The following is a 23,068-nucleotide window of genomic DNA, read 5'->3' on the forward strand; positions in this document are numbered from 1 at the left end:
AAATTCAATATTAGGCTGCTTACAGAAAAAAAGTTCAAAGTATATCGATTGCATGAAATATTTAAGTGTTTATTAAAACATATTGTTTCTGCTAAAACGTTTGCATAAATGAACTGTATGTTAAAGCTGAAACAAATGTAGCTATATTTGAACCATTTCATACACAGTTAAAGACCGTTTTAAGCACCGTTTAAGATAAAGGTTTTTACATAAAGCAACACACTTAGCGGTATATCAACTATAAAAAGGGATCTCCGACCCTCAAACTATGAAGGACTGCGGGCCAGGCGCCTTGCCTTCAGAAGACAACACAGTAAATACATGGTGGTGCCATCTATGGACAGTTCGAGAATTTAGAACTAGGCCAGGAGTCGACTAACTTTCTGGTCTGGCACCCCCAGAAGCATCGTTTCACTTGGAGGACATTGTGACCACTTGCATATTCAACGTCGCCCAGTCACCATTAATGACGACGGAATATCTTCGACCAGCGAGGATCGAACCCGAGACCCTCCGAGCCAAAGTCCAATGCCTTACCGATCAGGCCACCACGGCCCTTAGCGGTATATACATTTTATGTTACAAAAATATCCAAGCATTTTCTGGAGAAAAACAAAACTGGAAAACCTGGAGGTTTGGGACTGAAATAACTAGAAAATCTGAAAACCTGATTGCCCTCAAAGTAGCATCCATGTGACTCTACGCACTTCTCCGAGCAGTATGTCATAGCTGAAATCAGTCTAAAAATACCTATATTGGAATGAATTATAGTATGGATAAGAGCAGCCACAATGCTCTTGTCTGAAATCTCATTTCTTTCAGTCGCCTATTGGGTTTGGGGGACAGCCAGAAGTCTCTGGGGGGCATATCAGGAGAGTGGTGTATGAGCCACGGGAGTACTCCCGTGGTTCTTCTTCAAAACTGTCTGAATCAAGTGCGAGAAAAATGGTCAACAAAACCGCTCAGTATCTCCTGAAAGAATTTCACTAGGCCGTGGTCCAAATTCTGGCAAATACTGATGCACAGAAGCACTGTTTCAGCCGCCATTCGCCCTTCAGATTTAAAAATTCGACAAGTGCGCTGAACACAACCTCATTAAAAATCTGTTGGCCAGCGACTGAAACAGTGGATAGACGGCAAAAAAATCATGAGTGAGCACAAAATTTCAAGGTCAGCTCATGTTTGATTCATTTCTCTCAGCCCCCCCCCCCCTTTTCCCCTTCCAAATAAAAGTTCAGATTATTTTCTAACAGACCTTAGTTGATGAAATGGAAAATCTAACGTAAATATTGCATAAATTAACAAAATAAAATACAGTATATAGCTATTTCATGGTTACAATAGAACCTCTTCACGAGTGCAAAAACTCAGCGCGCAGCCAGAAAGTCGCGAGAGAACTGAACGTCAACCATGTGAACACCGGTATCTATACCAAACAGGCCGATCAATAGGAAATCACGACAGGTGATGACAACCAACCAATCAGTGAACTGCACGTCACCCCTTGTGGCTCGCACCAAGCGGAGGAGACAACCAATCTGAAGCCTGAAAACAAAAAACAAACTGTTGCGTGAAAAAAAACAGTCCGAAGAAGCAAATTATTAAAACTGCTTCCAAATATCAGGGGAAAAAGGAGTGTTGGAAAAATCATTGACTAGAGAATGAGAATTTTTCAAAACTTTGTAAGCTGTCCAAAAATCGAGGTCATTGAACATTTACAAATAGTTCTGGCTGACATGGCTTATACCTTAGATCTCTTAATGTACGAGTATTTATGCCACTGCTTATCTCAAACTGTTTCTCACTCTGATTGAAATGTCATTTTTCATCCAGAAAAACCCTTTCCGAAAAATACACATGAGACAATTTTGAAATATACTGATTCTCTGGCTCCACTTCCGTTCTTTTAAACACTTCGCAGTAATTCTTCATATTCATTCTCTTTTAAGCTTTAGTGAAATATTTTTCAAAAATATATTTTACTGACAAGTGCCTCCTCAGGAAATATCGGAACTCAGCGCCCTGCTTCCGTTTTTAAATCACTAGAAAAATCAAAACTCCAGATCTACTCGGAGGGATTTATGTAAGCCGACCATTTGTTTCAGATTCTTATGTTCTCTGCTGTTATTGTAAGAAGTGATTACATAAGGATTTCCTGAATCTTTTCTTCCGAAGAATAAGGCAAAGTGAAGGATGCAGCAGAGATTTGATTCCTGATGTTTTATGTTTTGTATTATTATAGAGAATTTATTTATTTTCGTACTCCAGTACTTTTTTGACTTTAAAAGTATAATAATGTTTTGTTTCAAAGTTGAAATGTTGCGAAACAAAAAAGCTAAACGTCAATTAAGAGTGGGTTAGTTTTAAAAATTGGGGCGAAGTTTTTTTGGAGTATTACATAAATTTGCGTCAATCAAACTATCTACCTATACATATGTAAATGCAAGTTGTCCAGTTTATTCATTACGTAACGGATTGCATCTAGCTGGCCCGTGTCATGCTTAGAAATAGGTACAGTAACTAAAATAAAAAAAAAAGATGGAACCATTCAAAATATAGCATGAAGTAGCCCGTTTTCCCAGTATTTATTAATTATTATTATCTTATATAATTAAAGACTGAGCGTATGTGTCTATGTATGTATCTATGTAAATGTATGTATTATGACCAAGTTACTTCTCCCGAACGCTAGTGGACTGACCATCGAACCACGTATCGATAAATTCGTAATTTTTCCGTCTTTATGTTTGGCTATTTAACATAATCCTCCGATAATAATTAGCGGAGATATCGAAGAAAAACTATTATTATGACACTTATATTTCGATATAAATTCCTTACTTTTTGAAGGCTTTCCTCCATTCAACTTATTATTCAGTGCTTCATCTCAACTTTCCGTAACAGTGCTTTTATTAAGATTTGTAGCATGAAGAAAAGCATTAAATGTGATTAATCTGTTGCTTTTTTTTTCCTCAAATATGAAACAAATAAAATTCTGGCTTTTGTTTTAAAGGATTTTCCTATAACCGAAAGACTTAAAATGTTTTCTTTTTCGTTATTTTTCCGCAATCTGCCTGAAAATGTTATTGATTTTCTTTTCTTTTTGTCCAAGCCTGATTGTTGAACAAGCGTCACCTGACATAACTTTTATTTTAGAGGTAGACCGTGCAAAGCCGGGCGACGCAGCTATTTATTATATATTTTTTGAGCCTGGATGATACATTTATTAACTGTGTATGAATTGAAATCAACAAATTATTGAAACCTTCCTTAAAAACATAGTCATAATCTGTTAAAAAACAAAATTGATTTCCTAACGGTAAAAATAAAAGTTAAAAAAAAAAAAAAAACTTAATAGCCTAAAATAAGCCACAGAGATGTGTAACTGCTAAATTGTTTTTTACGCACGTAAAAGTAACAGGCTTGCTTTCTGCATTCTCATAAACTAAAGAAATTGATACTTCTTAACAGCAAACACAGAAACGTAATTGCATTAGACGTGCGTTTTTTTTTCTTTCTTGTAGTAAAAAATCTATATGCATTATATTCCTTAACAAAGTAAATATTTTAGCTAGCAATCTAATTTAGTTTTACATTATTGGATGCACTAGCACTGAAAATTGTGTCGAAGTAATAATTGGATTACATAAAAAGACATAAGTTGGCCGTCGTTTTAAAATTCAAATTTAAGACCAATCGAAATTTAGTGTTTTAAAAGTAAATCCATTACTCGACACAAAGCAAACAGTTGTAACGTTAAAAATTAATTTATGGCTGTAAACGAAGCAAATATTGAACTAAACAGAGATATTCTCTTATGCACACAGCTAAAATATTTCCTACGAACCGATACATTATATCTCATAAAAGAAATGTTCAATTTAAAACGGAGTTAAGCAGAAATATTTCATTCATTCAGGAAAAAAAATAAAATGGTGTGAGAATAGTCACTCAGTATCATTCATTTTTTAAGAAATACGTACTGCATTCAACTAAACAATTTGGGCTTTTAGTGTTTTCAAATATTTCTATTCCTTGACTAACTAATATGTGAAGTTGCATATTTAATCACATGTGGTTTTTAATACAGGATTTCAAAGCAAGTCTAAACTTGTGTTCAAGAATATGTTTGTGCTCCAACGTGGGTGACTAAAAGACTTGTGAAACTTTTCAAAGGATCTCTGTTTTAGGTAATATTCAAAGAAAACATTTTCTATTGTTTAAAGCTTACTGTTGACGATAAGTTTTAAAAATTTTAGAATCAGAGTTTCAAATCTAGGTTAATTGATCAAATTATTTGATCAAACTAACAGCAGAGATAACTATCCGTCCGTTACATTTTAACGGTCATTTTTACAGGGAAGAAAAGCGCAATTTTAATTAGTAGTTCTGCTTTTGAGAAGAATAAAATTTTCATTAGTAACTAGTGGTGCCCGCACGGCTTTGCCCGTAGTAGAAAAATTAAAAGGTCTTTTGGTTCGCCTGTATATTTACAAATAATGTATGGAGAATTTCTCGCCAATTGGCTTGCCCATGTTACGGTTCCAGGTTATGATAACTTGGTGATTTACTCGTCCAACTTATGATAATTTTGCTCGGGAAAATATTCTTAAAATTAGAATAGAAAAAGAACAAAATCGAATTTTCGAAAAATCACTTCGTGGTGCACACCCCCATTCTACAAACTAACTTTGTGCTAAATGTCATGAAAATCAGCCCAACGGTCTAGGCGCTATGCGCGTCACAGCGATCCAAACATCCAGACAGACACAGATCCAGACTTTCAGCTTTATTACAGTAAAGATTAAACGGTGCTGTAAAATTTAGTCATACTGATGGTATTTCAGGGAGAGGTCGTACTTTTGCTCTTAAGCAACCAACTACGAGGGTCAATCCAAAAGTAAAGTTTCCATCTATTTTACGAATTTACAGTACTGTCTATTCTCATTGAAATTTACATGTTTGGAAAGAAAAACACTTTCCGTATAACGTTTCAGGATTTCAATAGTTTTTATCCACTTCTTGGAAAAATCAAGGATCATTGCTAAAACGTTTCCTGAATTGCTAGAAATCGCACGAATGCAGGGTTCCCACTGTTGTGAAAAATATTTTTAACTCCCAGTTTAAAGATTATTTGAGTGTATTTATTAAGTGTAACCTGCTTCAGTTTGATTGCGGCCCGTCCAGACTGATAAGGCGTCCAGAGGGCTCAAATCAGTCTATGAATTATGCAGCTTTGTAAGAATTGCAGACGAGTAAAATTCTTGATACTTACTGCAGTTTTGTCTTAACTGTGGCCATGATTGCAATACTGCTTTGGGATCTTTCCTGGGCCGTGGTAGCCCGATCGGTAGAGTGTCGGATTCGGGGCTGGAGGGTCCTGAGTTCGAACCTCGATGGTCGAAGACCCACCGTCGTCATTAAAGGGGACTGGGCGACGTTAAATATGCTCGTGGTCTCAATGTCTCCTCCAAGTGAAACGATACCTCTGGAGGTGCTAGCACCAAGTAGCTATTAGCTCCTGGACTAGTTCTAAATTCTCATTAACTGTACGATCCGGTGATGGTGCTGCCATCTATCGGTATAAAAAATAATGGAGGCAAGGCACTTAGTATGCAGTCCTCGACATAAATACAGTTGTAGTCAGTTGTGACTCGGAATCGGAAATCGGAAATCAGATCTTTCCTGGACACGCTATTATATTCTATCTACCTAAGTTTACTCTAAAATTCTGGAGACACGACTGGCTTTAAACGGGAAGATTTATAAATATTTCGGGAGGCTTTCAGGATAACTTCAGGAATGTTACTGAATTTTAGCGGAAAACGTTCCCGGTTTTTGTAAGGTATGTTACTTGGAAGAAACTGGGCACATCAGCTGCCCATTATCTATCAGAGCCGTTTCTGTATCGTTTTTACAGTGCATAATCGCTATCTTTATCTGTGCATTATTGTCGACAGTGCCCTAACTTCTGTATCTAATGTCAGAGAAATCCACCGCCAACCCGTTGAGAAAGCGTTTTACCCCTTTTTTTGCTTCCTTGCCACACTGTAAAAACGATTCAAAAACGTTCCTAGAAAAAATTGGGCAGCTGATGTGCCCAATTTCTTCCAGTAACATATCATACAAAAACCAGGAACATTTTCCGCTAAAATTCAGTAAACTTCCTGAAATTATCCTGGAAGCTTCCTGAGCTATTTAGAAATCCTCCCGTTTACAACCAGCCAGGTGAACATACTATAATAGTTTGACACCTTACTGCGTTCCGAGGAGAGCTCCAAAAGCAGTAACAAGGCCAAAGCTAAGAAAGAATTGCAAGTATGTATCAAGAATTTTACCCTGCAATTCTTGCTAAGCTACTTAGTCCACAGACTGATTTGTGCCCCTTGGACCCTTATCAGTTTGGACGGTCCGCAATCGAAGTAAAGCGGATACACTTTATAAATAACGCTCTTTAAACTGAGAGCTAAACATATTTTTTGCAACAGTGAGAAGTCTGATTTCGGTCGACTTGTAACAATTCAGGAAACTTTTTGCCAAGGATACTTGATTTTTCCAGGAAATGGATAAAAACCATTAAAATCCCGAAACGTTACACGGAAATACTCAGTAACGTTTCGGATTTTTTTTACAGTGCACTCCGGAAACGTTGACCATCAAAGTGCTCCTTAAACTTAGGCATGGCTGCGTGCGATCCGACCATAACTTAGGAAATAAGTAGTAATCACTCGACTCGAGTTTCGGACTGCAACTGAGAATGGAGTGGTTTGCTGACTGTCATGTCCCACTTTTGCAGTGGAATACTCTGACACTCGATACAAAAGTTAAAGCACCGACGACAATAATGCACATAAAAAGATGGCGATTGTGCACTGTTAAAAAAAATCCTGAAATTTTACAGTAAAAGTTACTGGCTTCCATGTTGCCAGTAACGTTTAGCGTAACATCCCATTTTACTGTAAAAACTAGAGTTAAAAAGCGCAAAATGCGAGACCAGACCTACGTATTGGCATGCGACTTTGCAAACCACCATACTTGTTGTCGATTATTATTTTCGGTATTATTTACTGTAATTTTTTCTGCACTGTAAGCACTCCATTTTGCAGTAATATTTAACACAAAAATTTCTTGAATTTTTAATTGTATGTATAAAAATAAAGGAACGTTTTTTCTTTCCAACGATGCAAATTTCAGTGAGAATAGACAGAGCTGTATATTTAAAATTGATGGAAGCATTACTTTTTGATTGATCCTCGTATATTCCGTTCTCCTACATATTTTTCAGCTGTAAATATTTCGTACGCGTTGTTTGAAGTGTACAATTTCAGTATTTAAGAAAGTAAAGGAGAAAATTTTGGTGTTAATGGCTATAATATTTGAATAAATATTTTTATTCAATATGGTTTTCACAAAAGATTCTGAAGAAAACTTGCTTCTAGGAAGGAGACAAAATTTTATTTATTGATCTTATAGTATGTCCTTATCTTCATCGTTAATGCACCTAGTTATAATATAAATATAAATTGAGTTAGTTATTTATTTATAATATAGGAATTTAGAAATTTTAAATTCCGCATGTATTTGTTTCACTTTTGAATTTTATTATCTGTTCTAATTCACCATTAGATAACTTATCATTAAGAACACTTTATGTAAGGTACTAAAATACGAATGTATTTTCCAAATCACCAAATAATCAATAAAGTGCGTTTTTTACATAAATTGAGTTTTGCACAAAAAATCATATTTGTTCGATAAATTATGTTGTCACTAAATAAACTGGGAACAAAAAAGTTACTCTTTTTCCGTTGTTCATTTGATAGAAAAACATAATCATCTACAAATATTTTTCTTATAATGTTTACTTTTTACATCATAGATATTAACAATCTTAAAAAATAAAAGTTGATAAAATTAATGGAAAGCGGGGGAAAAAATGAGTTCTCCACACATATTTTCGTAAATTTCTCTCTTAATGAAACTAAAATGACACCAGTTTCTACAAAAAAAAAGAAATAATTAAATGCGATAAAAAAGTATTATTGATTTTGCCAAGTAAAGTGCCTTAGAGAAGCTTCAACAAGCTCCATTATCGATCAGCATTCTAACACTTAAGGGTTTCTTTTTAATTAATTGCAATTAGCATATTTCATTTACGATCTCGAAAACGTTTCTGAAAAAGATTTTTTATGTATTGAGGTTTGGAAGTCATTTTGAAAAGTTAAAGTGAAAGTTGTTAATAAGCACCTGTTCTTTTAATTATGTTTTTTCTCTCCTCTTTTTTTCGTATTGCAGTTTTAATGAAGTTGCTGAAATGATATTTTATTGATGAAAAGAAATATATATGTCAATATGAACTCAACTTTTTGCCACGAAATAATTGCCTTTATTTTTGACCAAAAAATAAGAAATATATATATATATATATATATATATATATATATATATATATATGTAGAGAGAAAAAGAGTGAAATATATAAAAGTGTGTTTTTAGAAGAAGAAAAGATTACATAACCAAAATAATTAACTCTATGTTCTGGAATACTGGAGTTCAATATATGTGTGAAAATTGCAGCAAATATTTAGAAACATTAAACAGAAATAAAAATGTATTAAAATGTAACGTTGAAATCCAACATTAGAGGAAGTGTTCTAAATAGAGGCTATGGTCTAAATGCGGGAAAATGATGGAAGCAGTCGCAAAAATGGTACCGAATGAATCAACAAGAAGATGCAAAAGCATAGTGAGCAAATGACCTTGATAGCAAAGCACGTGCTTTGTCAGGAACTGTTTTGTATGAAATACACGATTTTGATGAACTCAAAACTTTTTAAAGTTTGTACAAGTTAATTTATATTTTTCTAATTTCTACAGTGAAGTAAGTGATTTTTATCTTAAAACAAAGTAGATTATATGGGCTTTCCTTCAGTGTGCTTGATTTGGAATATTTGTTTGTTTAGTAATCGTTTAGTACACCATAAACTTAAACTACTGCATGGTGTAAAAACGGGCTAACGATGTGGTCCAAAAACGGGTTAGCCCGTTTTTGGACCACCTTTGGCAGCCCGTTTTTAGACCACGCTGTTTTCAATACTTGAAGGGACACTTGTTCAGTATCCAGAATCAACTACCAAGTAGTCAAACTTCAACATCCAAACACGTCAGTCCATATGAAATATCTCCTATCCCCACTATTGCAAAGAAAAAGAATAATCATGGCTGAAAGAGAGCCAAGACTTCCATCATCACTGGATTACCTCACAAAGACGAACTGGCGAAAATTGTGGAGCGTAAAATTGTGAGCTGGGTGTCAATTGCCCGTGAAAAAGAAAACATCCAAAATCTTCTAGTCAAGCCATAAGGTCAAAGAGGAAATCCCAACGACAGTAGTGGACACGAAAGGAGACCACACTGATTCCCTTCTGATGGCAACGACGACGATGAAGAGTTTGTGGCTATTGATCTGATGATGGTAATGTAGTATGCATATTTTACGACAGATTCTTCTCAGATGACATTACAGGAGAACCGTAACGTAAACTTAAAGTACTGCGTGGTCTAAAAACGAGGTAGCCCATTTTTGAACCACCATTAGTAGCCAGTTTTTAGAACACGCTATTTTCAATAATTAAAAGATAAAAAGAGTGCTTACAACATCACTGGATCACCTTACAAAGACGACAGATGAACATCAGTCGGAAAATTGTGAGCGGGGAACCAGTCGCCCGAGTAAAGAGAAAACATCCAAAATCTTCAAATCAAGCCAACAAGTCAAGAAGAAAATTCCAACTACAGTAGTCAGACTCGAAAGGAGACCACACAGATTTTCCTACCGATGGCTACGACAAATATGACGAGTTCGTCGTTCTTGTTTTCGATAAATCTGATGATGACAATGTAGTATGCATATTTTACGACAGATTCTTTTCAGATGACATTACAAGAGAAGTGTGGATGCTCTACTGCAACGCTTGACATCCGATTGTGTGGGATTTGGAAAAAAAAGGTTAACTACATTTGTAACTTCTGCAACTAAAAAATGAAATGAATGATTTTTATTTTTCACAAAAATAACTAAGATCATATTTAATAAAATTTTTGAATTAAAATTTCATGCTTTTTATTTATTTTTTAAGCGATAAAATAGTTTTTCCTCTAGTGGACCCGTTTTTGGACCACCTCTTGAAAAGCACGATTTGCCTTTTTTCGTAATCATCTATTTTTAAAACACTTAAAACTGGCGAAATGATTTTAGAACACTAAAATCACCTTCATGAATGTTTTTAAGAGTTATTGGCGCTACAATTATCCCTTTAGCATGAACAGGTAAATCAGTAGGTAGAAAATAAAAGTGGTGGCTCGTTTTTGGACCACTTCCTCTAAGCACTACCACGGCAGACTAAGTTTCAAATTTTATAATTAAATCTTGAGCACCAAAGTTTTAATTCTTCTTTTTTATTGTTAAATAAAAGCAAAATATAACTTCAGTGATATACATTTTTAAATTGCAATGAGATTCTTATGCATTTAATTTCTTCGAAATACAGCTCAGTGTTTCAAATACATACGTATGATATGTACTGTAAAAACAAAATCATTTAAGCTGCTTCTTAAACTGTTGTTGTTTCTAGCGCACTTAAAAGACACAAGCCCCATTTGTGTAGCAACGATGGATTAGAGGTGAAAAGTTGTTGCTAATGAGTGAATCCTCAAATGGAGATTAGTCCGATTTGGCCTCGATGTCTGGTACCACTACCTCCATAATTTAAGCATAGTTCTGGGGGAGGGGAAGTCTCCAGAAACTCTGTAGCCCCGTTCAGATGGACCTTTTCTATCCCGGAAAGAAACCTATAAAGTTTACCCACATTGACCCGGTTATTTCCCGGGTCAATGTGGATCTTTCTTCCTCCTGCTTTCGACTGGAGTAAATGCTGGGTTTTACCCAGAATGCCCTTAGCGAAACGAGTTTTTTCAGTTGATAATTATAGCTGTTAAGGATGCTGAGTAAAACCGCTTTCTCGGGTATAGGGCAAAAGTTCTTTTCGCATATAAACGTCAACCTTTCAAACCTGTTTTTTTTTTCTTTTTTTGGAGTTGAAGCGGGGAAATGCGATGTTCAAAAGTCTCATGTGAACGCGGTTCATGGTATCTGCTACCCACCAACCGCAAGACTTTCGGGCCCTATGACTTAACGAGCATCTGCTTCGCGTAAACTTGATGGGTTGTCGGCGCTGCGTCGTGCTTCAACCTTGTTACCCTCCAATTCCTAGTCTTGTACTTTATCCATCAGGCTATTATCGACATCCTACAGCACACGGAGAAATGCAAGCGGTAAAAATATGATTAATAAATTTAGTAAGTTAAAAGCTTCGGTATTTTAACTTTAAGTCATAAAAGGGAAGAACCTAAATTGTAAATACTTCAATTTAACGTGACTGCGCTGTTTATAGGCGACACAATAGTATACTCAGGGTCAATATATAATAAAGAAGACTCAAGTAGTCCAGTCTTTTAACATATACAAATACGAAATTTCCATTTCAACAATACACTTAAAAAATACCAGTAAAGCACAGTTTTCGTCAAAGAATGAGTAAATTTTGTTTTAGTTTTAAAAAGTAAATTAAACACTTTTGAGATATTTTTATTAAATTTTAATTGGAGCAAACTGGATCTGCTTTTTTTTAACTGAAGAATTTTTTTTTAATTCTTTTAACTCAGAAAATGCGAAAGTAAAACCCTAATTTAATTGTGGAAAAGAGTATTAACATCTTACTTGAAGACCAGCTGCTACTTCCAACTAAAAGATTAACTTAAAACGTAATATCGCCTACTTTTCATCAAAAAAAAAAAAAGGAGAAATAAGTATGAAGGAAGAGTTAATGCATCATACAAATCTTCGCTATGAAAATGTTTAAAAAAAATGAAAGGAAAGAAAACTGATTTAGTAGACATTGGACAAAAATAAAATTCGAATTGCGGGAAAAGTTTCTATCGGTGTGTTTCTGAAGCTCCCCCCCTCCCAAAAAGGGCATCTTTTAAGCGAAGAATTCAGTTTTAATGAAACATTTAGGTATTATGTTAATATATATATATATATATATATATATATATATATATATATATATATATATATATTAAAGGAAAAAAATACTCCCATGTATAATTTTGATTTGAACAATACTTCGTTTATCTGCTTAGTAATTGACAAACTAACATTACGCTTTATTGAGAAATGTATGTTGCTTGATTTAAGCAAAATTTGACGCATCTTCTGTCGAAGAATATGTAAAATGTAACATCATGACGACGAATTTAATCACTTGACGCAGCTAAAATATTTTTATAATTAGCAAATCCTCCCCCTCCTCCTCCATTTTAAATGATCAAATCTCGACCGCAGAAGTAGGATATTGAAATTTCAAAAAGGTTTTAATGTCATCAAATTTTAATAGTTTTAGAATGGAATGTCATTAGGTCGCAATGCACTTATTCTTTTCTTTTTTTTAAAACTTTCTCGAGCCTATGGAATGTATTTGATACTTGTCTTTTACGCTAAAACTGCATTTTTAGTATTCATAGGACGATGTAAGAATGTAAATAGATGACTTCCAATTCACCGTCATGTATTAAAAATATCCCTGGTTCAAGGATATTTAAAATATACACAATTAAAAGAATTTTCTAAGTTTTTTGGTAAATGCTCTTTATTTTGTCCAAAAGATATTTTGGAAGTTATATTTCACATTAAGAAATGATAGTTTAATATCTATCTTCTATCTTCTATTCAATGAGCCACCAGCTCAGAAATTCATAAGAGGACTGCGTACTCTTGCGCCTAGCCTCTAACTTTTAAAAAGGTTGTTAAAATTGGTCACTAGATGGTGCGGTGTTGAGACGGAGGAGGGATACGTGATAGTTTAATAAAAGAAGATATATTACAATGGTAAGCAGGGTGGGTGCGCCAAATAAGGCGCACTGTTAAAAATTTTCCGGAAAATTTACGGTAATTGTTACTGGCATCCATGTTGCCAGTAACTATTACCGTAAAAATCAATGTTACTGTAAAATTTTACGGTTTCCTCGGTAGGTCAGAGCAACCAGTTGGCGCTGGGATCGCTTATTTCTCCGGTATAAATTACCGTAAAAATCAGCGATGCGTCGGCGATGCAATTTTACAGTAACAATTACCAGAAAATCTTCCTGAATTTTTAACAGTGCGATATTGACAAAAAGGTCACCCTCCCCCCTTTATTTTTCATTATGAGATAGCTAAAATTGCCATTTCGAATTTAACCTCATCAGAACGTTTAACTGATGATAAAACATTATCAACAAGCAGTTTGTAATCTACAGGCAAAAGTACAACAACAGTTATTTTAAAAAAGTATAGTAAACGCTGCCTTAAATTTTTTACAGTAAATTTTGGTTCTTCCTGGTCTACTGGTTTTGACCTGTCCCGACTAATCAGGGCGTCACTTGAATGTAAATACTTTCCAAGTGTTCTAAAAGGCTTTATTTATGTAGTTGACGAATTCAAATCCAAAGTGCCGCGGAGTACCGTAATATTTCCTGATATTTGAAAACCCTAAAAAAAGAGGCTGTAGTCCATAAAGTTTAGGTTTGTTTGGTAAGTTACCCTATTAAGGTTATCGCAAAGATCAGCTGCCGACATGATTTTGTGCTGTATATGCTGCACGAACTGTGCTCAGGGATGACGTATAAACAGGAAATATCGACTAATCAGGGCGTTAAATGCAGCGATTGGTCTTTCTCATTTCCATTTAAGTAAATATGGAATTTTCGTTAATGTTTTTTGACTTTAATCAATCTGATTTAACATGATTTTAAATTGGCAACAAAGACTTTTTCTATATTTTAAAGTTCGTTAATGATTTTTGACGTTTCTTCTAGTTTGTTACTTCCTTTTACAAAAAAGGAAGTATTGTATTCGCGAAAAAAAATTCACTCAAAATTCCGCCTTAATTTCCATTTTGCTCAACCCCAAATTAATATTGAGTTTTTTTTTTTTTTTTTTCAACCCGACCACACGCGCCTAAGAACGTATAAAAACCCGAAGTATCCATTTTGACATTCCCCGAGTTTAATACAACTACTTTTCTCTTCTTATGTATGTGCGTATGTATGTCGCATAACTAAAGAACGGTATGTCCTAGAAAATTGAAATTTGGTACGTAGACTCCTAGTGGAGTCTAGTTGTGCACCTTTCCTTTTGATTGCATTTTAGTGTATTTAAAGGGGTCGTTTGCCCCTTTTGGGGGGAAATCCTAGTTAATTTCGATGTATACTCAAGGGGTGTTATAATTTGGCGGACACTTGGCGATATATCGCCAGTTTTTTGGTCGCCAAATTTTGCCACCTAGTTGGCGACAAATTTGGCGATTTTCTTTTTTTAATTTGGTTTCAATTTGGCCATTGGTGGTGATATTTAGAGAGTAAACTATTAATCACATTAAAATTACCAATAATGGGAGAATGACATTAAAATTTTAGCAAAAGGAAGTCATGTGATGCACACATCATCTCGTTTTTATTAGGGGCACGTATTCCTAGTAAGGCCAATTTTCATTTTTTATTAAACTGCTGAAAAACTTAATTTAAACTCAAAATTTTTACACGGTATGTTGTCTATGGTTGTTTTATGATTCATTAGATTAATGAAGAAAACTTGGAGCCAGTTGACTCTTAAATGAACGAATTATTCGCTCCGGAACCTTAGGCTGGTCTAATTTGGTCTAATTTTACCTTATAATACATACGGGCGCAAGGCAAAGAACCAAGAGTCGGGGAACTAAAAGAGCAGTATCATTCCGAAAGCAACACCATAATTTCGTCCACCCCCATGTTTTCGATATTTACTCAGACATGATTCATTTCCTCTGTCCCTAATCAAGCAAGTGAAACAGTGATGTCTTCTCTACAGATCATTGTGTTTGCTGTCGCACTCAGAAGATAAATACATAGTTTTCTTCACGGGAAGTTGCACAACTCATTGTAACTGTGCACACTTGCCACAATGATACTTACAGGATGAACGTCGACTGCGCAAATCATAACAAGGATAAAACGGCTTTTTTTTTTTTTTTTTTTTTTTGAGGGGAGGATACTTAGCTACGTTGAATGTCACTGCATTGCATTAAATTTTAGATTTGACTATGAGTATTGACAACGTAAAACTCACTTAAAACTGCATTTTCATCTGCATTGTTTTCAAGTATTTTCAGAATTTAGAGATGAATATGATTTTATAATTTTTTTTTAAAGAAGTCCAAAACTCTCAGTTTCTGTGGTTTTAAAACTTCTTGCTTTAACAAAACCTATATTTTTCCGTGTTGTTGTAATGTGTGTGTGTATGTGTATGTGTTTTTTTATGAAATCAAATATATATATATATATATATATATATATATATATATATATATATATATATATATATATATATATATATTTTTTTTTTTTTTTTTCAAAAAGAATCCTTACAGAGTGACATAAAGCAGTGAATTCATTTCAACTGTTAATCAAAACATAAATACTTATTTTTAAAAAAATATTTGGAGACAATGGAATAGGTTTTGTATAAGACAATGTTTCTTTATTAAAATACAATAAATCACTTTTACAGTAAAAAATGCATTAATTGAATTGAAATTCTAGGAAAATTACATTAATGTAGAACTAAAATCAGTATGCAGCATTTTCCTTTATCAAAACTGCTTCTTTTGCTACCGTTTGATCTACCCGAAAGCACTAAAACTTATTTTGAAAAATAATCTGTTGATTAGCAAAGCTTAGTGACTATGGAAAAGCATAACTTAATAAATATTATTGCAATCGTTGCTCTTAAAGGAACAATTACACTATTCGCGTAATTTTTAGCTGCTTAAAAATTTCAATGAGCTCTACTTGCAGCTTTCAAAACTTTCTGTATCATACATCAATGCTTCTTGCTTTTGCATCTATGGTTTTGTCACTAAATTGGGGATCGTCTCTGATTTTTTTAACAATGCATTGTTAAAAATCCAAAAGTTGTGTTAATGAACCAAACGTTAATATCAGTCACGGGCGTTTTAATGAAAGTAAAAAATGCTTCCTGCTTTTGCATCTTTTTTTTTATAACTAAATTGGGGATCCTCCCTCATTTTTTTTACAATGCATTTGAGAAAATCTGAAAGATATGTTAATGAATCAAACATTATTATCAATATCTGGTTCTTTATTGAAAGTGACAAATGTTTCCTACTTTTGTATCTTTGTTTTTATAACTAAATTGGGGATCGTCTTAGATTTTTTCAGAACGCATTGCAGAAAATCTGATAGATATGTTAATGAACCTAACATTATTATCAATCTTTGGTGCTTTATTAAAAGAAATTAATAAAAGAAGTTCAGTTTAAAATGACCCCCGTTTCCTTGCACGTAGAATTAAACAAAATCGATATAAAAGAAAAGTTTAACTACTCAAATAAATTAAACTTCTGAGAAAAGAATGGACTATGAAATAAAATTAGACACAATTCTAATGAACTGTGTAGCATGTTTTCAGTTATCAATGAAGTGTTTGTACGCATGAAATATACCGACTGCATGGTTATCCAATCCAGAGACAGCAGTTTCATCTTTGTTATGGACTGATCAGTTTGGAATATTTAAGAACCAAAATGGCGGCAGATGCAATCCGGTTTAAGCTGAAATTGCCAACAAACTGGTAGCTAAAATAAATTTATTGCATCAGAGAGAGTACACAGTTTTAGGTCTGGCTTAAGGGCGGTATCTGGATGTTTTTTTTTTTTTTTTTTGCCAGTTTTAAAAAAGTAACGACTACGCAATAAAATGAGACGCAAAATTCTAATGCATAAAAGAGATTATGCTTGGTTCTCAAAGAAACATATGCACTCGGTTAAAAAAACTGCAACTACGTAACAAAAAATACAAAAAATTGTAATGCAATAACAAACTTATTTTCAGTTCCCAAAGAAACATTTGTAATGAAAAATACTTTTTCTTAATCGAAACTAATACGGAGCTCTATTCAATTAATGAAACGGACGCCAATTTATTTACGTCCTGAAAACATTCTCAAGTTTTACGCCCTGAGACGGGTCATTCAATTAAAGAACTTGTACGCATTAAAATATTCTGCGTAGAGGTTTTCGGTCCTCTACCACCTCCTACATTTAATTATCTCTAACCCACTGAAGCAGAATATCTTCTTAGAAAATCTTCTTCGCTTAAAAACAGAATGAGGTCATAATGAAAAAACTTCAAACTCGAGGAATTTTCTTCAGCTTCATTGTATTCAAAACTGCCAAGTAACAAATGCTCTACCACTATTTTTTTTTTAGTTCCCTTTTTAAATACTTCTAGAAAACTCCTTTTCCTTAACTTGAGGACTCGTATAAAGAGAAAAGATTGTATAAGAGTACTTGTAGTACTGAAATTAAGATGTTGTTCTTAATAAATTGTGTGATGTTTTCAAACGAGTAGATTTGGAAAATTAAGTATAAGTTTAAGAGGTTAACACTGTTTCGTAGTCCTTATTTTCAGTAAACAGTGTTTTTTATTTTTACCTTTTTTTTTTTTTTTTGCTTTTCAGTTATTTTAATGAAAGTTACATTTTTCGAAATAGTTCGTTCTATTTTTATTTATTTTTTTATTTATTTAAATTTAATTATTATTACTATTATTATTTTTTGTATTTTATTGATTACTCTAGCACATTTGAATCGATCAACTTTTATTTTACTAAAGGGAAGCAAAATTTATTACTCTGTTAAACTGGCAAGTCAAATTATCTTAAGATCACTTGAAAATATAAGTAAGAGCTTTCATTACTGTATATTTTGCTTTTTTGCTTTATGCTGAGGACAAATCCAAAATGCGCTATAGTCGTTTATCTCCAATCAGTTGTTTATTAGTGCATTTTTATCCCATGGAATTAGTATATTTTTATTTATTTTCCTGATAACTTCTTAAGGAATTAATTAGGGAGATTTTCCAAATTTATACGAAAGAGGTAACTCCAAAAAGTTATCAAACATAAATTTTCTCAAAAGATATCTCCAAAACTTTTCATCAAAAAATCTCAAAGAATTAATTTGATCTTATCCAAAACTTTTGATGAAAAAATCTCAAAAAAATAATTTGATCTTATCTCATAGATATCTATTTGTAAAAAGAAAAAAAAAATAGAAAAAATCTCAGACATGACTGCACGGACAATTATTTTATTTGATCAATTTGGCGTGGAATAATAGACATGTGATTCAGCCTTAAAAAAGTAAACCTTTTTTGATATAACCTCGTCGATTTTTTTTTCATCTATAAGTTTGTTTTGCATTGCGAAATGTGATCTTTGCAACATCAAACACATGTTTCTATTTGCTCTTACGTTTCAGTTGTTTATGGTATGAACTGTCATAAGTGTTATTATTCAACCATGATTGTATGGAATTGGCAAACGTCCAGTCAAGACGAGTCTTTATGAATGAAAGGGAAAAGTAAAAATGTTTGATGCGCGTGTTCCACTCAGTTGACCCTGCTTAATTTAGGGGCTAACATCCATCTTCAAAAGCTGACATTCCGAAAAGCTGATAGTTGCTTCCATTTCCACCTGTAAACCGGATGTTTGCCTTCTCATACAATCCGTGGTCAGATAGCACAGTAGTTTTTTCCCCCTACAATAATAAACGAGTTCAAGCAAAGCAATTCTCCACATAAAAAAGTTCTCCACACAGCTTTAATAGTAAAAGTGTAGGAGATAATCTTCTGTTGTTGTTTCTAATGTTATCTACCAAGAAGTCACACGATCGTGAAACAATGAAAAAAAATCTAAATAAGTAGCAATCAAAAGGCACAGTAAAACACGATTTTCGATACATGAAATTTTGATGTTGTGTCCCATTATACTAAAAGAGATTAAATCTGCTGAAATTTTAAATTAAAATTTTGGTAGATTTTAAAACCGTTTATTTCGATAACGGGGCACAAGGGCAAATCAGTTCTTGCATTAAAAATGTCTCAGTTTGATCTTTCTGTTGCTATTAATTGAGCAATCACGATTGCTGATTGGTTTCACTTGACCGTCCTTGACGCTCCGGTTCCTTTTTCGATCCCTCCGTCCTCTGCAGGTGCGGCTCCTCCGGTCCTGAGCACTGTCCCCCAGAATCCGCTTCTCCTGGTTGGTTGCATCCATATCCTACACACACGCACGCTCATACGCATACACACTCACACGCCATACACAGTCACACACACGCGCCTGCCTTTACACATATACACGCCAACGTGCATTCACATAGCTCTACGCAAACACCACAAGCCTACGTATACACATACACAACTATACACACGTAACTGCTCAAGAGGAGCGGCAGGCTTGGGGGGACAGGAACCGTTTCTAAAAACAATAACTTCAATCAGTAGGCCCTGTCGCAGCTCGTGATTGCAAAAAAACATAATTTGAATTCAAAATTTCAAAATTCAAATTATTTTTTATTCTGACTTTCATTACTACACTATTCGTGTGATTCCGTGATTAGGAGACATAAGCCCTATGATGTAGTCAAAATGATTTTACAGTAGGGAGGGAACGGCTCCTGATACAGTGAGATCACCACAATGTGGAAGGATTTAAACTTTGGGTTCAGTAGAAGACAGCACCACCTTCACAGCTTAGGCAAAGTTCTGAAAGGGAGGTTAAGTATAATACTACAGTTGAAGCAAACCTAACATGTCTTGTAAAACATGCTTCCTGACAGCATTAAAATGTTGTCAGGTTAGGTTTACTTTAACTGTAATCTACTTTTTTTGAGCAATCACGTTGCTTATTGTTCTCATTTGAGTGTTTCGAAGGCCTATGATTTTATTTTCCCACCGCCTCCCTCTGCAGCACCACCGTCAACCGGCCTCACGATGCTGTTTCTCTAGCGAAAACCGTCTCCAGGTTGCGTCCATATCCTATATATACACACACACACACTCATGTCTGCACACAGATACAAACACACACTCATGCATGCACACAGATACAAACACACACTCATGCATGCACACAGACACAAACACAGGCATACATACACACACCAACACACGCACACGTGATTGCGAAAAGCATAATTTGAACTCAAGACGTCAAAATCAAAATTAATTTTTTTCAACTTTTTTTTTAATTAAGATAAATATTCGCAACGTCAGTAAAAATAGCGATGATTTTTTTCCGTGTTATTTCACCTATTTTCAGCCTAGTGATTTCTTTTAACAAAATTTAAAATTGTACTAACTTTCCACAGATGGATGAAAAAAAATGTATGAGCTATTATTTAAGAAATATCGAGACAAACATAAACGTGCCCCTTCATGATTAATTTTCTCTTTTCCTTCTATTTACTTATGTTGTTGGTTCCGCATCCATTACTCAATATAAATAGTTAATGATTAATTTACTTCCCAATAACTATAGCTATACTGATTGCTAATAAAAAAATATTAACATTGATTTTCTTAGTCTTAATAATAAAAAAGATGAAGGCACCCTTTACATTTTTTATGGACGATTTTGAGGTTTTCCCTATTTATATAAATTATAACCGCTTAAACTTTTTCTGTGACTTTGTTCCAATGTTTTATTCATTTATGTTTATTTTGAACTCAATTTTTTTAAATGAGATTTAGTGGCGCCATCTCTGATTTTAATTAAAGATCAAAGACACATATAATAAAAAAAAAAAAAGAAAAAGTTTCAGAAACTGGCCACACACTGAGAAAACTTATATCGTTGAAGTTTGTCAACGTGTTTTCTTCTGTGTTTGTGCCACGTTCCCTGCATAATTTATATTTTAATTTTAAAATAAAGAAGAACTGTGGAATTTTGTTTTAGCATTATTTTTCGTTTGAGACTGTTGAATTAACAATCATAATAAAGATACGAATAGTTGCATAAAAATAATTTGCACCCTTGCTATGTATACTGGTTATCTCCAACTTTTTAATTTTGCCATTAATGGCGTTACTAAGATAAACCTGGTTCATTTCTCGTTACTTTCATGTATAACATATTGTAATATGTGTAGTAGTTTCTAAAATATGATTTTGTTTTCGTAATTTGTGCTCATCTGGTATAACGTATGTTGAATCATTAAGGTGAAAATGGAAATTTCAAATTTTAAGTGTACAAGGCTCACTGAATTTAATGCATTTCATACTAATGTGCTTTTAAAAATAAAGTTGAAATCTTCAGTCAGGGTAAGATGTATCAATGCAAAATAAAGTTAACGCATCAGCATCCTGTGTGAACTGAGCAATATGTGCGCAAATAAATTTTCCGAACTCAAAGATTAACTTTTTTCTATAATACAAAAATTAAATCAGTAATACATGTATTAATAATGACTAATATTTCATGTGACGATACATTACATATACCCTTACATTTGAAAAATAAAATGTTTGTCTTTGTGTGCAACAAAAATGTTTCTGTTGCACAAATCGAAAAAAATATAATTGCAGAGAACAGTTTTATTAATAGTACAAGGGACCTAGTTTTCTTTAGATCAAATAGATTTAAGTATTATATTTGTCTCGAGTTTGTATTTTAAACAGTAGATTTTCTCAAAACATGATTTAGATGTCCTGTTAATTAAGTTCTAGCAGTTTTTTTTTTTGACGATTTCTTAATAGTTATATGTAGTTGCTATTAAAAAAAAAAAAAAACAAATTTACTCTTTCTAAAAGTACATCTTAATATTAGATTGTCACTTATATTTATGATTAAACAGTCCAGTTTCAAAGTAACGCCATAGAATTGAATGACAATTGCCTTACCCAATATTTATTCTTCAAATATGAAAAATGAACTTTAAGATGCACAACCGAAGAAGGCACAATTTGTAATAAAAATTGGATCCTAAAAAAAATATTTAAAAAAGAATGTTTCCTTTGTATGCCATGATACGAAAAGAAAATACTAAATATAATATACATACATTTCAGAAAAAAATTAATGAAGCGTTGAATTAAAGGGCAACCAACTATTGATGTAAAGAGACAACCTTTCAGCAATTTTTCTTGTTGAAGGGCTCTGCTAATTAAAGTTATGTTTTTAATTAGAAAACTGTTTAATAACGTTTTTTCTCCTCTCCTTTTTGCTGTAAAATTTTAAATAGCTCGACTGAAAGAGTTTTAATTTTTTACATTTATTTTTTTACGATTAAAAGCGTATTCATTTCAAAAGGGTTACTCTTTACATAATATGAGTCTAGAAATATTTCTAAAGTAATTTTAGTTTATTTCGGAATAAAATGGTAGCGTAAAAGCTGGCACTCAAAATAACTCTAAACAGATAGAGAATGGCTTTAAATGTGTTGTTTAAATTTGCGGGCAAACTTATTGCATATTTCTCTAAAATGAATCCAAGTAATTAGATACAGTTTTATTAACGAAATATAAAACCGACCGTATCTATGTATGTGATTCTAACTACTCCAGAACGGTAACGATTTCAGGTTTGAACCAGTTATCAAAAGATTAGTAATTTTTCGGGAACCTTAAGAGCTCTATATCACTTTCGCACAATTTAAATTAGCTGAGATATTAATTGAAACGTTTATCTTGGGATACGTTTATCTTTTTTTGGAGCTACGTGGAAGCTTGCAGTCAGTCAATCATGCCAGTTTCGAGCGAAAAGGGAATAACCAAGGAACATTTTTTGAAGCGATGAGTTTATCCTCGTTTCCATTGAAGGAATGTACTTTTACGTACCAAAAACGTGAGTTTAAGTTCTTTCGCTAACTTAAACGCCTATGGCAGCAATGGGGTTGTTTCCTTCAGTCAAAAGTACTACTTTAAGTCACAGAAATTGATAGAATAAGAAAAAAAAATAATAACATGGACCCAGAAAATACTTTCATTTTCCTAACAGTTATTTTTTATTTAATTTTTTAAATGTCCAATTTTTCAAACAAGGAGTGGTCTTTATGACATTACAAATGATGTCCTTTGGCGCATTTTTCACTGCGTTTCCACGTTATGATAATCAAGCTGCGAATTA

This window comes from Uloborus diversus, chromosome 6 (genome assembly GCF_026930045.1).
Source record: "Uloborus diversus isolate 005 chromosome 6, Udiv.v.3.1, whole genome shotgun sequence".
Classification (NCBI taxonomy): domain Eukaryota; kingdom Metazoa; phylum Arthropoda; class Arachnida; order Araneae; family Uloboridae; genus Uloborus; species Uloborus diversus.